Raw genomic sequence first — 17,600 nt, 5'->3', positions numbered from 1 at the left:
TTTCTCTTACACAGAGAATCTTTAGTCTTCACTTAGAAATCATTTCCCATTATCAGCATGCACACATGCTTTAGTTTAGTATCTTTCAATATTAAAAAGGCACATATATATACATATATTTAAAATCCTCCTTCCCGACACTTCCCTATACAACAATGGCTCCATTTCTCTGCTCTCTTAACAGCTGCTGCTGCTAAGTTGCTTCAGTCGTGTCTGACTCTGTGCGACCCCATAGACGGCAGCCCATGAGGCTCCCCCGTCCCTGGGATTCTCCAGGCAAGAACACTGGAGTGGGTTGCCATTTACTTCTCCAATGCATGAAAGTGAAAAGTGAAAGTGAAGTCACTCAGTTGTGTCCGATTCTTAGCAACCCCATGGACTGCAGCCTACCAGGCTCCTCCCTTCGTCCACGGAATTCTCCAGACAAGAGTACTGGAGTGGGTTGCCATTGCCACAAAATTCCGTAAAAGAGTAGTCTGTTTTTGCTATCTCCACTTCCTCACCTTCTATTGTCTTTTAACTCACTCCAGTGAGGCCTCTGTACCTAACCTCCCACGTATTGCTCTCCTCATAGTCATCAGTGACCTCCAAGCTGCCAAATACAAAGGTCAGTTCTTGTTCTGCTTTACTTTTTGGCACTCCCCTTCTCCTAGAAATACTCTCTCCTTAAGATTCCAGATCCTATGCTTTACTAGTTTTCCTCCTCCTTCACTAAACACTCCCTCTCCATGTCTTTGATGTTAATGTTAATTGCTCAGTCATGTCCAACTTTTTGTGACCCCATGGACTGTAGCTCACCGGGCTCCTCTGTCCACAGGATTCTTCAGGCAAGGATACTGGAGTGGGTTTGCATTTCCTTCTCCAGGGGATCGTCCTGACCCAGGGATCTAACCCAGGTCTTCTGCATTGCAGGCAAATTCTTTACTGTCTGGTCTATCCAGGAAGTCGCTATGTCTTTGATGGCTCCTCATTATCTATCCAATTTCTAACTATTGAAGTTGTCCAATACTACTCAGTCCTAAGCTTCTCTTTTCTTCTCTCAGTACACATGTATGCATAAAGATAGATACATCTCTACATGACTTTTTCTTTCTCCCCCTTCATTTCTCCCCTCCTGCAGTCATTCCCAGAAGCAAGAGTTGGCCTGCACAGCCTCTGGAGTGCCAGCCCCTCACTACTGCCCAAATCAGCCCCACAGCAACCCTGCCCAATGTCTTAGACCTGAGGCATGGTGGGACCCGTTCTCAAGCTAGGTGCTCACCTCTGGACACGGACTATGGGAAAAGGCATTGTGGCCAAGAGGGCAGTAAGTGCCTGTTGGTCAGACTCTCCAAGGAGGTTGCTCTGAAGTCTTCACCTCCCTGTCTCGGGATGAAACCCGATGCCTGGTTCTTTAGATTTGTTTCTCTGTCTCTCTCTCAGTCTCCCAACAATGGAGCAGAGAGAAAGTAATCTCCCATGGTCTCTCATCTTCCCACACTGGCCCAGACCAGGCCTCCAAGGTTGAAGGCAGAAGCAGCAGCCCCCAGGCCGGCTTCTGGACTTTGGAGCCTTTGCATTTCCTCATGTGAGCAGGAGCGCAAGCACCAGGGGAAGCAGAGGAAGAAGAAGGCAGGCTCGGGTTCCAGCCAAGCTGCAGACCAGTAGCTAAAAGAATGTCCCCAAACACCCAGGGGATCGGGTAAGGGCAGGGGCCAGGCAGGTAGCCAAGAGGAGCGGATAGCAGAGAGCAGCTAGTTAAAGACCACAGACGCCTTGAGGTTGGCTTGCTCAAGGCCCTCGCTGAAGGTGATGAGAAAGTACATGACCTTGCAGATTTTGGCCAAGTCAGACAAGCGCTCCCTGAACTCCTGTGCCTTGGCCTCTTTCCAATCCATGGCCTAGGAGTCTTCCTTGCACCAGAAGATGGTAGGGGGGTCCAGCAGCTGCCGCGTCATGAGGTTAGTGAGGTCGGGTGTCCAGTTCTGGAAGGTGCCCCCGATGGTGACTTTATCCAGCTTGTCCAGCACGACATGCCAGTGCTCAAACTGCAGCCTCTGCTACTGGATGAAGTCCATGCGGTACTCGGACTTAGCTGGTCTCAGCAGCTTCTTGCCATCCTGACGCTTCTTCCTGCTTCTTTCCTTGTGCAGCGCATCTGGAGAGAAGCTTCTCTTGATACCCTTACTTCCTAGTGATCTCAATTAGTTCTCTGTCTTTAAATCCTCTGGGTTGGGAAGATTCCCTGGAGGAGGGCATGGCAATCCACTTCAGTATTATTGCCTGGAGAATCCTATGGACAGAGGAAGCTGGCAGGCTTTAGGGTCACAGAGTGGGACACGACTGAAGTGACTTAGCAGCATCATATTCTCAAACTTATAACTATTATATTTATCAGATCAGATCAGATCAGTCACTCAGTCATGTCCGATTCTTTGCAACCCCACGAATCGCAGCACACCAGGCCTCCCTGTCCATCACCAACTCCCGGAGTTCACTCAGACTCACGTCCATCGAGTCAGTGATGCCATCCAGCCATCTCATCCTCTGTCGTCCCCTTCTCCTCTTGCCCCCAATCCCTCCCAGCATCAGAGTCTTTTCCAATGAGTCAACTCTTCGCATGAGGTGGCCAAAGTACTGGAGTTTCAGCTTTAGCATCAGTCCTTCCAAAGAAATCTCAGGGCTGATCTCCTTCAGAATGGACTGGTTGGGTCTCCTTGCAGTCCAAGGGACTCTCAAGAGTCTTCTCCAACATCACAGTTCAAAAGCATCAATTCTTCGGCACTCAGCCTTCTTCACAGTCCAACTCTCACATCCATACATGACCACAGAAAAAACCATAGACCCTGCTTGATACCCTTACTTCCTAGCCATCTCAATTAGTCCTCTGGCTTTAAATCCCATCTATAGTCTAAGGACTCTCAAGTGTGAACTGTTATATCTATTGTCTAAACCACTTTCCTGAGCTCCAGACTCTAGTAAACAGCTGTACTACCTAGTTGCTATGTTCACTTGGATATTTAACAACCACCTTAAATTTGACATATCCGAAATAGATTCATTTCCTGACTACCTCCCAATTTTCCTCTTTCCTGACATCCCCAAAAGTGTTTCTCCCTTAGCAATTCACAATTTAGTGATATTCCATTATCAACCCTGGAAATCATTCTTAGCCTTTCTGTGTATCGCATATGATAAAGCTGGTCCATTAGCATACTCCGTTGGCTTTGTTCGCTATAGCCTCAATCTGATCACCTTCATCTCTATCACTGTATCCAAGACACTGTCATCTCACACCTGAACTACTGTAGTACTAGCTTCTTTGATAGTTCTTATTTCAACATTTGTTTCCTTTAAAAATCTATTTCCCTCTCAGCAGTCAAAATTCGGAGTAAATTGGCTCACATCACACCCTCTCTTAAAGCCTTCCAACTGCTTTCAGTGAATTTGGAATAAAGTCATAGTTATGCTGTTAAGATTCCAAATAATCTGACTCAGTGGCTTCCTCAGCTCTTCCTCTCCTGACTACTCTACTTCAGCCGTGTTTATCTCCTTAAACTGTGTCAAGCTTGTTTCCAACTTGGCTCTTTGTATGTCCTCTTTGTTTAGCTTGGAACACTCTTCCTTTGGGTCATGTCATGGTTTGTTTTCTCACTTCATTCCAAACTGTCTAAATCGGGCCTCCTGTGAGAGGCCTTTTCAATGCTCTCTATCTAAAGTAGGTCTTCACACAATAGTATATAGTTCCTCTAACCCTTTGTCCTGCTTATTCTTCATTGCCCTTAGTGCTTCCTGGAAATGATACATTTATTGTTTACTTTTGTGCTCTCTCATTAGAATATCAGCTGCTTGCAAATAACAGCATTGTCTTATTGCTACATCTCTGGGCCCTAAAATAAATGCTCAATAAAGATTTATTGATTGTGTGACTATATTATATATAATTCACCCATTTTTGGTCTAATTATCTACTGACCAATTATGATGAGAAAATAGAACATAAATATCAGAAAAGCAAACAACCCAATCAAAAAGTGGGAAAAAGACCTAAACGGACAATTCTCCAAAGAAGACATACAGATGGCTAACAAACACATGAAAAGATGCTCAACATCGCTCATTATTAGAGAAATGCAAATCAAAACTACAATGAGATATCACCTCACACCAGTTGGAATGGCCATCATCAAAAAGTCTACAAACATGTGTTCCCCATCCTGGGGACACATGTATACCTGTGGCGGATTCATTTTGATATTTGGCAAATCTAATACAGTTATGTTAAGTTTAAAAATAAAATAAAATTAAAAAAAAAAAAGTCTACAAACAATAAATGCTGGAGACGGTGTGGAGAAAAGGGAATACTCTTGCACTGTTGATGGGAATGTAAATTGACACAGCCACTATGGAAGATGGTATGGAGAGTCCTTAAAGAACTAGGAATAAAACCATCATATGACCTAGCAATACCACTCCTAGGCATAAGCCCTGAGGAAACCAAAATTGAAAGAGACACGTGTATTCCATTGTTCATTGAAGCACTGTTTACAATAGCTAGAAAATGGAAGCAACGTAGATGTCCATCAGACGCATGGATAAAGAAGTTGTGGTACATATACTCAATGGAATATTCAGTCAGTTCAGTTCAGTTCAGTCACTCAGTCATGTCTGACTCTTTGTGACCCCATGAACTGCAGCACACCAGGCCTCCCTGTCCATCACCAACTCCCAGAGTTCACTCAAACTCACATCCATCGAGTCGGTGATGCCATCCAGCCATCTCACCTTCTGTCATCCCCTTCTCCTCCTGCCCCCAATCCCTCCCAGCATCAGGGTCTTTTCCAATGAGTCAGCTCTTCGCATGAGGTGGCCAAAGTATTGGAGTTTCAGCTTTAGCATCATTCCTTCCAAAGAACACCCAGGACTGATCACCTAATATTAATCAGCCATAAAAAGCAACATATTTGAATCAGTTCTGATGAGGCGGATGAACCTAGAGCCCTATTATACAGAGTGAAGTAAGTCAGAAAGAGAAATATAAATATCATATACTGATGCATATATATGGAATCTAGAAAGCTGGTACTAATGAATTTATTTGCAGGGCAGCAATGGAGAAACAGACATAGAGAACAGACTTATGGACATGGGGAGAGAGGAGGAGAGGGTGAGATATATGGAGAGAATAACATGGAAAATTACATTACCATATGTAAAACAGATCACCAATGGGAATTTGCTGTATGTCTCAGAAAGCTCAAACAGGGACTCTGTATCAACCTAGAGGGGTGGGATGGGGAGGGAGATGGGAGGGAGGTTCAAGAATGAGGGGATATATGTATACCTATGTACTTTGGCCACCTCATGCAAAGAGTTGACCCATTGGAAAAGACTCTGATGCTGGGAGGGATTGGGGGCAGGAGGAAAAGGGGATGACAGAGAATGAGATGGCTGGATGGCATCACCAACTCGATGGATGTGAGTTTGAGTGAACTCTGGGTGTTGGTAATGGACAGGGAGGCCTGGCGTGCTGCAATTCATGGGGTCGCGAAAAGTTGGACATGACTGAGCGACTGAACTGAACTGATGACTGATTCATGTTGAGGTTTGACAGAAAACAGCAAAATTCTGTAAATTATCCTTCAATTAAAAAATAAGTAAATTAAAAAAAAAATAGAATATAAAAGAGCTTTCAAATATCTCCACTGTTGCCATACAGGGTTTTGTTGCGTTTTACATTCTTAGTTGCTCAATAGTATTGGGAAACATCTTGAAGAACCAACTCATGTACCCTAAGGAATAACTGAATTCTTTTTTGCTTTCTGTAGAGAATGCTAATTTCAAGTATAAATTCCATGAGCTTCTTATTTGGCTCTTTGCCCTTCAGATGAAAGGACATAGGGATTCTTTTCTTCCTCAGTTCATGCTGAACTTCTTGTTTTTAGAAATGCTGAATTCATCCTGAAACCTACCCACTGAGAATTACTTAATGTATTACAAAACTTTGAGATCTTACTAAATAAGACTTATTCGGTCTATTCAGTGTGAAAACTCCCTATAATAGGGATATATTTTACTTATTTTGCATAGTTCTGAATTTAATTTAATTTATTATTTTAAAACCTGTGGCGGATTCATTTTGATGTTTGGCAAAACTAATACAATTATGTAAAGTTTAAAAATAAAATAAAATAAAATTTAAAAAAATGAAATTAAAAAACAAAACAAAACAAAACAAAAAAACTTTCTGTGGTTGTGAATTACTTTTTGCCTCTGTGCTTGTTAATATACTCCTCAGTGTTAATTATTAACACTATAAAAGTAAGCACTAGGTTCTAAATATAAATGTCTGATTCACTATAGTCTTTGTGGTATTAATTTTCTTTCCTATGTAAACTATAAAATAGTATCAATGGATATTCTTTTTTTCAGTGTGATACGACCAAGGTAAAAGAAACCCAAGTAAGATGGTAGGTGTTGCAAGAGGGAATCAGAGGGCAGACACACTGAAACCATAATCGCAGAAAAATAGTCAATCTAATCACACTAGGACCACAGACTTGTCTAACTCAGTGAAACTAAGGCATGCCCGTGGGGCCACCCAAGACGGACGGGTCATGGTGGAGAACGCTGACAGAATGTGGTCCACTGGAGAAGGGAATGGCAAACCACTTCAGTATTCTTGCCTTGAGAACCCCATGAACAGTATGAAAAGGCAAAATGATAGGATACTGAAAGAGGAACTCCCCAGGTCAGTAGGTGCCCAATATGCTACTGGAGATCAGTGGAGAAATAACTCCAGAAAGAATGAAGGGATGGAGCCAAAGCAAAAACAATACCCAGTTGTGGATGTGACTGGTGATAGAAGCAAGGTCCAATGCTGTAAAGAGCAATATTGCATAGGAACCTGGAATGTCAGGTCCATGAATCAAGGCAAATTGGAACTGGTCAAACAGGAGATGGCAAGAGTGAACATAGACATTCTAGGAATCAGAGAACTAAAATGGACTGGAATGGGTGAATTTAACTCAGATGACCATTATATCTACTACTGTGGGCAGGAATCCCTTAGAAGAAATGGAGTAGCCATCATGGTCAACAAGAGAGTCCAAAATGCAGTACTTGAATGCAATCTCAAAAAAGACAGAATGATCTCTGTTCGTTTCCAAGGCAAATTATTCAATATCACAGTAATCCAAGTCTATGCCCCAACCAGTAATGCTGAAGAAGCTGAAGTTGAACGGTTCTATGAAGACCTACAAGACCTTTTGGAACTAACACCCAAAAAAGATGTCCTTTTCATTATAGGGGACTGGAAAGCAAAAGTAGGAAGTCAAGAAACACCTGGAGCGACAGGCAAATTTGGCCTTGGAATACGGAATGAAGCAGGGCAAAGACTAATAGAGTTCTGCCAAGAAAATGCACTGGTCATAGCAAACACCCTCTTCCAACAACACAAGAGAAGACTCTACACATGACATCACCAGATGGTCAACACCAAAATCAGATTGATTCTATTTTTTGCAGCCAAAGATGGAGAAGCTCTATGCAGTCAGCAAAAACAAGACCAGGAGCTGACTGTAGCTCAGATCATGAACTCCTTATTGCCAAATTCAGACTTAAATTGAGGAAAGTAGGGAAAACCACTAGACCATTCAGGTATGACCTAAATCAAATCCCTCATGATTATACAGTGGAAGTGAGAAATAGATTTAAGGACCTAGATCTGATAGATAGAGTGCCTGATGAACTATGGACTGAGGTTCGTGACATTGTACAGGAGACAGGGATCAAGACCATCCCTGTGGAAAAGAAATGCAAAAAAGCAAAATGGCTGTCTGGAGAGGCCTTACAAATAGCTGTGAAAAGAAGAGAAGTGAAAAGCAAAGGAGAAAAGGAAAGATATAAACATCTGATGCAGAGTTCCAAAGAATAGCAAGAAGAGATAAGAAAGCTTTCTTCAGCAATCAATGTAAAGAAATAGAGGAAAACAACAGAATGGGAAAGACTAGAGATCTCTTCAAGAAAATCAGAGATACCAAGGGAACATTTCATGCAAAGATAGGCTCGATAAAGGACAGAAATGGCATGGACCTAACAGAAGCAGACGATATTAAGAAGAGGTGGCAAGAATACACAGAAGAACTGTACAAAAAAGATCTTCACGACCCAGATAATCACGATGGTGTGATCACTGACCTAGAGCCAGACATCCTGGAATGTGAAGTCAAGTGGGCCTTAGAAAGCATCACTATGAACAAAGCCAGTGGAGCTGATGGAATCCCAGTTGAGCTATTTCAAATCCTGAAAGATGATGCTGTGAAAGTGCTGTGCTCAATATGCCAGCAAATTTGGGAAACTCAGCAGTGGCCACAGGACTGGAAAAGGTCAGTTTTCATTCCAATCCCAAAGAAAGGCAATGCCAAAGAATGCTCAAACTACCACACAATTGCACTCATCTCACACGCTAGTAAAGTAATGCTCAAAATACTCCAAGCCAGACTTCAGCAATATGTGATCCATGAACTTCCAGATGTTCAAGCTGATTTTAGAAAACCCAGAGGAACCAGAAATCAAATTGCCAACATCCACTGGATCATCGAAAAAGCAAGAGAGTTCCAGAAAAACATCTATTTCTGCTTTATTGAGTATGCCAAAGCCTTTGACTGTGTGGATCACAATAAACTTGGAAAATTCTGAAAGAGATGGGAATACCAGACCACCTGACCTGCCTCTTGAGAAATCTGTATGCAGGTCAGGAAGCAACAGTTAGAACTGAACATGGAACAACAGACTGGTTCCAAATAGGAAAAGGAGTATGTCAAGGCTGTATATTGTCACCCTGCTTATTTAACTTCTATGCAGAGTACATCATGAGAAACACTGGACTGGAAGAAGCACAAGCTGGAATCAAGATTGCCAGGAGAAATATCAATAACCTCAGATATGCAGATGACACCACCCTGATGGCAGAAAGTGAAGAGGAACTCAAAACCCTCTTGATGAAAGTGAAAGTGGAGAGTGAAAAAGTTGGCTTAAAGCTCAACATTCAGAAAACGAAGGTCATGGCATCCGGTCCCATCACTTCATGGGAAATAGACGGGGAAACAGTGGAAACAGTGTCAGACTTTATTTTTTGGGGCTCCAAAATCACTGCAGATTGTGACTGCTGCCATGAAATTAAAAGATGCTTACTCCTTGGAAGTAAAGTTATGACCAACCTAGATAGCATATTCAAAAGCAGAGACATTACTTTGCCAACAAAGGTCTGCCTAGTCAAGGCTGTGGTTTTTCCAGTGGTCATGTATGGATTTGAGAGTTGGACTGTGAAGAAAGCCGAAGAATTGATGCTTTTGAACTGTGGTGTTGGAGAAGACTCTTGAGAGTCCCTTGGACTGCAAGGAGATCCAACCTGTCCATTCTGAAGGAGATCAGCCCTGGGATTTCTTTGAAAGGAATTATGCTAAGGCTGAAAGTCTAACCACCTTATGCGAAGAGTTGACTCGTTGGAAAAGACTCTAATGCTGGGAAGGATTGGGGGCAGGAGGAGAAGGGGACAACAGAGGATGAGATGTCTGGATGGCATCACTGACTCGAGGGACGTGAGTCTGAGTGAACTCCGGGAGTTGGTGATGAACAGGCAGGCCTGGTGTGCTGCGAATCATGGGGTTGCAAAAGAGTTGAACACGACTGAGCGACTGAACTGAACTGAACTGAGTTGGATTTGCACGTTATCACTCCAAAGCTTTTCCATGTGTCTACAGATGAAACTTCCATAGTTTAAGTGTTTATATGATTTCACATCATAGCCCCTGTGTTGAAAACATTATAGCTTTGAGTCATAATATTCTGTTACATGTGCACCATAATATACCTGTATTTCCCCCTAAAGTTTGATAATTAGATTGGTTATAACTTTTATATATTCTAATTAATATAAAAATAAAATTTTATGCATAAATTTAAGTCAATAGTTCTTATAATTTATATAGAAGATAATAATAAACTAGAAGTTTAGGGAAAAGTCTTGATACATATTGCCAAATTGTTTTTCAGAGCAGCTCTACTAAATTATAATTCTACCATTAGATAAGAGGCCTTATCTCATCATACTGTTACCAGGACTGTCATTAAAATTATTTTTTGGTAAATGTTATCAACAGCAACTATGTCTTATTGTTACTTTATTTTGATTTTTGTATTTTTAGGATACACATACCATTATTCTTTTAGTTTTCTTTATAAGTGGTGTTGTTATTTTGCCCATCTAGGTATTACAAACTTTTAAAAACTGGATTTTATGATAGCTCTTTTTATCAAGGACATTAACCCTTTTATACTTTTTCTACAAATGTATTTCTTGACAATTTTTACATGTGTACAGTATTACTCCGTTTCATAAAATAGAACACTATATCTCAGTGGATATAGTTGGTACTGGAAGAATAAAATCAGTCTTTTTACTTCTCTCAAATGGAAAATTCTTAATTAAGAATTTAACTGAGTTATTATAAACCAGATTAATTTTAAACTTATTAGTATTCTTGCTTGGAAAATTCCATGGATAGAGAAGCTGGTGGGCTGTAGTCCATGGGGTCATAAAGAATCGAACATGTCTGAGATGGCACGGCACTGTGGCACAGCCATTGAAAGGGACATTGCTCTCCAGTGAATTCTTTTCCCACTCAGGTGCAAGGAGCCTGTTTTTTTAATTTTAACTGTTTATTTTGTACTGCACTGTGCTGTGCCTAGTCGCTCAGTCGTGTCTGACTCTTTGCGACCCTGTGGACTGTGTAGTAGTGGGGTATAGCCAATTAACTATATTGTGATAGTTTTGGGTGAACAGTGAAGGGACTCAGCTATACATACACATGTAACCATTCTCCCCAAACTCCCCTCCCATCTTGGCAAAAGAAGCCCAATTAGAAAGAGTTTGAGAATGAGGAAGTTTCAGACTGAAAGAAAGCAATTAACTCCCTCCTGCAAAATAATGTGCAATATGAATTCCGAAGTGAAATATACACATCACAAATTTTAAGTCAGTTAAGACTATATTTCCAGTTCTCCTGAATGGTTCACCCAGCACAGTCCCTGAGAGTTAGTATTTTACTTTGAATATGTGTGTGCATGTGTGAGGTTAGCTGAATATTTACTATACATTAATGAGAATAAACAGGTGTCCGAGTCCCATAGGCCAGGAAAATCTTGAAAGGGCTAAATTTGGAGTACCCGCCTAGTTCTCATTCCACCTGGCTTAATGTGGGGCTCTGTGTCAACAGCTATCACTGATTGTCTACTACGACATCCTGACTCTTTGCGACCCCATGAACTGGAGCCCACCAGGCTCCTCTGCCTATGGGATTCTCCAGGCAAGAATACTGGAGTGGGTTGCCATTTCCTTCTCCAGGGGATCTTCCCAACCCAGGGACTGAACCTGGGTCTCCCGAATTGTAGGCAGATGTTTATGATCTGAGCCACCAGGGAAGCCAGTCCATGGGGTTAAGGCATCCTGGGAATAGCTCACTTAAAAAAATATTATGGTGTCAGTTTGCAGTTTCCTTAAAGAAAAAATTCCCTGGTGAAGGTTAGAAGAATATATTTTTCAAGAAAGCTAAAATATGGAACTAAGAATCACTGAGTTTTGCCCATCTGTTTTCCCTAAGGCTTGGGGAAAGTCATATTTAGCATACAGCATTATGCTTTCTCCCTAAGTTCACCTCTTCAGTAAAATTTCCAACCCTTGTGGTGGTATTGTGGAGGATAAGAAGCTGAGGTAGTAAAGGGAAGTGCAGCCCACTCCAAATAGTCCTTCTGTGGTTTATGTTCAGAGAGCAAATAGCATCCTGTTGAGGCTGGTCTTTGAATGTGGTCCAAGCAGAAGCAAAGACATAAAGGTTCTCTGCTGACTATATGTTTCTCCAGGAAAAACTTCATTAAGGAAAATCTGTTCCCCTGCATATGCTGGTGAGAGGTCACACTTGAGTGATGAGAGAGGAGTTTGTGAGGCTGAGAGAAACACTTGAGGTATGTTTGTGCATAGAAAAAGCCTTTATATGTGTACAGAATTCTCAAGAAATGGTTAACAGAGCAAAAAGTAAGTAGTGGTGAGGGAAAGGAAGTCACTTTCACTTTTCCATATATATCTTCTATATTGCTTGTAATTTTTTTTTTTTACAATAAGTATTTACTACTTTGGCAATTCAGAAACATATCAGATCAGATCAGATCAGATCAGTTGCTCAGTCATGTCCGACTCTTTGTGACTCCATGAATCGCAGCACACCAGGCCTCCCTGTCCATCACCAACTCCCGGAGTTCACTGAGACTCACATTCATCGAGTCAGTGATGCCAGCCAGCCATCTCATCTTCTGTCATCCCCTTCTCCTCCTGCCCCCAATCCCTCCCAGCATCAGAGTCTTTTCCAATGAGTCAACTCTTCGCCTGAGGTGGCCAAAGTACTGGAGTTTCAGCTTTAGCATCAGTCCTTCCAAAGAAATCCCAGGGCTGATCTCCTTCAGAATGGACCGGTTGGATCTCCTTGCAGTCCAAGGGACTCTCAAGAGTCTTCTCCAACACCACAGTTCAAAAGCATCAATTCTTCGGCACTCAGCCTTCTTCACAGTCCAACTCTCATATCCATACATGACCACTGGAAAAACCATAGCCTTGACTAGACGAACCTTTGTTGGCAAAGTAATGTCTCTGCTTTTGAATATGCTATCCAGGTTGGTCATAACTTTCCTTCCAAGGAGTAAGTGTCTTTTAATTTCATGGCTGCAGTCACCATCTGCAGTGATTTTGGAGGCCCCCAAAAATAAAGTCTGACACTGTTTCCACTGTTTCCCCATCTATTTCCCATGAAGTGATGGGACCGGATGCCATGATCTTCATTTTCTGAATGTTGAGCTTTAAGCCAACTTTTTCACTCTCCACTTTCACTTTCAAGAGGCTTTTGAGTTCCTCTTCACTTTCTGCCATAAGGCTGGTGTCATCTGCATATCTGAGGTTATTGATATTTCTCCCGGCAATCTTGATTCCAGCTTGTGTTTCTTCCAGTCCAGCATTTCTCTTGATGTACTCTGCATAGAAGTTAAATAAACAGGGTGACAATATACAGCCTTGACGTACTCCTTTTCCTACTAGGAACCAGTCTGTTGTTCCATGTCCAGTTCTAACTGTTGCTTCCTGACCTGCATACAAATTTCTCAAGAGGCAGATCAGGTGGTCTGGTATTTCCATCTCTTTCAAAATTTTCCAGGTTTATTGTGATCCACACAGTCAAAGGCTTTGGCATAGTCAATAAAGCAGAAATTGATGTTTTTCTGGAACTCTCTTGCTTTTTCAATGATCCAGCGGATGTTGGCAATTTGATCTCTGGTTCCTCTGCCTTTTCTAAAAACCAGCTTGAACATCTGGAAGTTCATGGTTCACATATTTCTGAAGCCTGGCTTGGAGAATTTTGAGCATTACTTTACTAGTATGTGAGATGAGTGCAATTGTGTGGTAGTTTGAACATTCTTTGGCATTGCCTTTCTTTGGGATTGGAATGAAAACTGACCTTTTCCAGTCCTGTGGCCACTGCTGACTTTTCCAAATTTGCTGGCATATTGAGCGCAGCATTTTCACACCATCATCTTTCAGGATTTGGAATAGCTCAACTGGGATTCCATCAGCTCCACTGGCTTTGTTCATAGTGATGCTTTCTAAGGCCCACTTGACTTCACATTCCAGGATGTCTGGCTCTAGGTCAGTGATCACACCATCATGATTATCTGGGTCATGAAGATCTTTTTTGTACAGTTCTTCTGTGTATTCCTGCCACCTCTTCTTAATATCTTCAGCTTCTGTTAGGTCCATACCATTTCTGTACTTTATCAAGCCCATCTTTGCATGAAATGTTCCCTTGGTATCTCTGATTTTCTTGAAGATATCTTTAGTCTTTCCCATTCTGTTGTTTTCCTCTATTTCTTTGCATTGATTGCTGAAGAAGGCTTTCTTATCTCTTGCTATTCTTTGGAACTCTGCATCAGATGTTTATATCTTTCCTTTTCTCCTTTGCTTTTTGCTTCTCTTCTTTTTACAGCTATTTGTAAGGCCTCCCAGACAGCCATTTTGCTTTTTGGCATTTCTTTTCCACGGGGATGGTCTTGATCCCTGTCTCCTGTACAATGTCACGAACCTCATTCCATAGTTCATCAGGCACTCTATCTATCAGATCTAGGCCCTTAAATCTATTTCTCACTTTCACTGTATAATCATGAGGGATTTGATTTAGGTCATACCTGAATGGTCTAGTGGTTTTGCCTACTTTCTTCAATTTAAGTCTGAATTTGGCAATAAGGAGTTCATGGTCCGAGCCACAGTCAGCTCCTGGTCTTGTTTTTGCTGACTGTATAGAGCTTCTCCATCTTTGGCTGCAAAGAATATAATCAATCTGATTTCAGTGTTGACCATCTGGTGATGTCTGTGTGTAGAGTCTTCTCTTGTGTTGTTGGAAGAGGATGTTTGCTATGACCAGTGCATTTTCTTGGCAAAACTCTATAAGTTTTTGCCCTGCTTCATTCCGTATTCCAAGGCCAAATTTGCCTGTCACTCCAGGTGTTTCTAGACTTCCTAGTTTTGCATTCCAGTCCCCTATAATGAAAAGAACATCTTTTTGGGTGTTAGTTCTAAAAGGTCTTGTAGGTCTTCATAGAACCATTCAACTTCAGCTTCTTCAGCATTACTGGTTGGGGCATGGACTTGGATTCCTGTGATATTGAATGCTTTGCCTTGGAAATAAACAGAGATCATTCTGTCTTTTTTGAGATTACATCCAAGTACTGCATTTCGGACTCTTTTGTTGACCATGATGGCTACTCATTTCTTCTGAGGACTTCCTGCCCGCAGTAGTAAATATAATGGTCATCTGAGTTAAATTCACCCATTCCAGTCCATTTCAGTTCACTGATTCCTAGAATGTCAACATTCATTCTTGCCGTCTCCTGTTTGACCACTTCCAATTTGCCTTGATTCATGGACCTGACATTCCAGGTTCCTATACAATATTGCTCTTTACAGCATTGGTCCTTGCTTCTATCATCAGTCACATCCACAGCTGGGTATTGTTTTTGCTTTGGCTCCATCCCTTCATTCTTTCTGGAGTTATTTCTCCACTGATCTCCAGTAGTATATTGGGCACCTACTGACCTGGGGAGTTCCTCTTTCAGTATCCTATCATTTTGCCTTTTCATACTGTTCATGGGGTTCTCAAGGCAAGAATACTGAAGTGGTTTGCCATTCCCTTCTCCAGTGGACCACATTCTGTCAGCGTTCTCCACCATGACCCGCCCATCTTGGGTAGCCCCATGGGCATGGCTTAGTTTCATTGAGTTAGACAAGGCTGTGGTCCTAGTGTGATTAGATTGACTAGTTTTCTGTGAGTATGGTTTCAGTGTGTTTGCCCTCTGATGCTCTCTTGCAACACCTACCATCTTACTTGGGTTTCTTACCTTGGGTGTGGGGTATCTCTTCACGGCTGCTCCAGCAAAGGGCAGCCATTCCTCCTTACCTTGGAGGAGGGGTAACTCCTCACTGCTGCCCTTCCTGACCTTCAACGTGGGATAGCTCCTCTAGGCCCTCCTGCGCCTGCGCAGTCACGGCTCCTTGGACGTGGGGTTGCTCTTCCCAGCCGCCCCTGACCCCGGATGCAGGGTAACTCCTCTTGTTGCCGCCCCTGACCTCAGATGCTGGGTATCTCCACTTGGCCGCCCCCAGCCCCCCACCCCCCAACCTCGGAAGCTGGGGTAGCTCCTCTCGGCAGTTCCTGCGCCGTCGCAGTCTGGTACTCTTGGCCACTGCCCCTGACCTCAGACGTAGGGTAACAGAAACACATAGTAAATTTAAAAATTTATTTCCCTCAGCTTGTTGTCTTTTTTAAACTTTGTCTTTTTATTTACGAAAGTCTTTTGTTTGGTATCTTTATTTTGTGATTTCTTGCATTGCATTTAAACCTTCCCTATTCACTGACCAGACTATTAGTATGTATTTATGTTTATGTGACCAACTCTCTGCCTATGGAGAATAACTACAATAAAACACCATCTGGAGTGTGTCAAGCTATGTATTGAAAACACTATTAGCACAGAGGGCAAAATGAGGAAGATTCTAAGAAAAAAACACTTGTGGTGATAATTGATCGGTTTTGGCTGTGCTCCAGTGATCATAGGGCCCTAAAGTCCTGTGGGAAGCTAGTGCTCCCCAGTGAGAAGTATTATGTTAAGGGCAGCCTCAGAAAGTTCTTTGTCACACAAATCGGGGTCCTCCTTGGGAAGAAGCTTCTCACTTGTCCAAGCTCCACTTAGAAAATTGGAATTTAAGGCACTCAGTCTACTGGTAACTGTTTATTATCTACAGCAGAACTCAGAAGTCAGCATAAGAACATGAGAAAAACAACTCTGTTCTAACTATACATTCTGCAGAGGGACGTTCTGTTTCGTATGTCTCATTGCAAAATTTATGAGGCTTCCCACATCTGGGTGCAGACTTTTTCCTGCTACCGTTATAACCTTTCCTATCCTGCTTCTCTTGCCGTCTGTCTTCCTTTCCACAGTTTCCTTTCCATGCTATTTTGTTTGTTTGCTTTTTAAAATATGGTGTCCTTTATTCACTCTCATGTCCAACCCTCTATCCCGACGTCATTCTTTCCTTTCTGATTTTCTCTCCATGCCCTGTTTTTATGCTGATTCTTTTTCTTCGAAGGTCTTAAAGATTTTTGTTTGAAACAAAGACAGATTTGCAGACAAATCATAGGAGAGAGAGCAATGTTCCTCTGAGGATACATTTCCTTATGGAGGAAAAGTAAGGGAGGTGGGGAGATTATGCTTCGTACACGCTATGGTCATTTTCTTTGACATCTCAATCAGAGAACCTTGTACTGTAAGCGCTGCTTGAGTTTCACTTGTCTCATTTTCACTATCAACTATACCAAAATAAGTCCTAGCATCATTCTCAATGACATCACTGATTTCCAGACTACCACCTGCCAGAAATACCAGTATTTCAGAGTTCTCTGTGTTGATTGCCTCCTCATTTTTCATCCATCTACTGCTTGGAGTAGGAAGTCCCGAAGAAGCACATGGCAACACTATACTCTAACCAATGACTCTGAGCAAGAAAGTTGTTTCAAAAATACCAAGTTTGATGTAATCTCAAGATCTGGAAGAATTTTTAATTCAGCTTCATCACTATATTTTGGTGGCCCACCACTTTCAACTATGCAGTGATAGATTCCCCCATCTCCTTCAATTGCATTGCCGATAACTAGTGTTCCACTTGAAAGTTTAATAACTCTATCATCCAGAAGAGGCTGTCTGTGCTGTTCCCACTTCACAAATAGGACCAAATCAGCATTAATTTCACAATTCAGAATTGCACTCTTTCCACCTGAAAAAGATTATTCTGACTCTTATCCACTGATTCCTCATCACCATCATCCTCTCTCTACTTACATAAATTCCCTCCTCCAATATTCTAATTTTACTGTCAGTGTTTATATTATTGTGTGTGAGTGTGTGCATGCTCAATTGCTTAGTCATGCCCAATTCTTTGTGACCCTATGGATTGTAGCCCATTAGGCTCC

General features: G+C 42.0%; 1 pseudogene; it reads right to left on the bottom strand.

Annotated features, from left to right (window-relative positions):
• Positions 1-1,733: 1,733 nt before the first annotated feature.
• LOC129656432 (olfactory marker protein-like) lies at positions 1,734-17,058 on the bottom strand (annotated as a pseudogene).
• Positions 17,059-17,600: the final 542 nt, after the last annotated feature.

Source organism: Bubalus kerabau, chromosome 6 (genome assembly GCF_029407905.1).
Source record: "Bubalus kerabau isolate K-KA32 ecotype Philippines breed swamp buffalo chromosome 6, PCC_UOA_SB_1v2, whole genome shotgun sequence".
Classification (NCBI taxonomy): Eukaryota; Metazoa; Chordata; class Mammalia; order Artiodactyla; family Bovidae; genus Bubalus; species Bubalus kerabau.
This window is presented reverse-complemented; position numbering and strand designations above follow the sequence as displayed.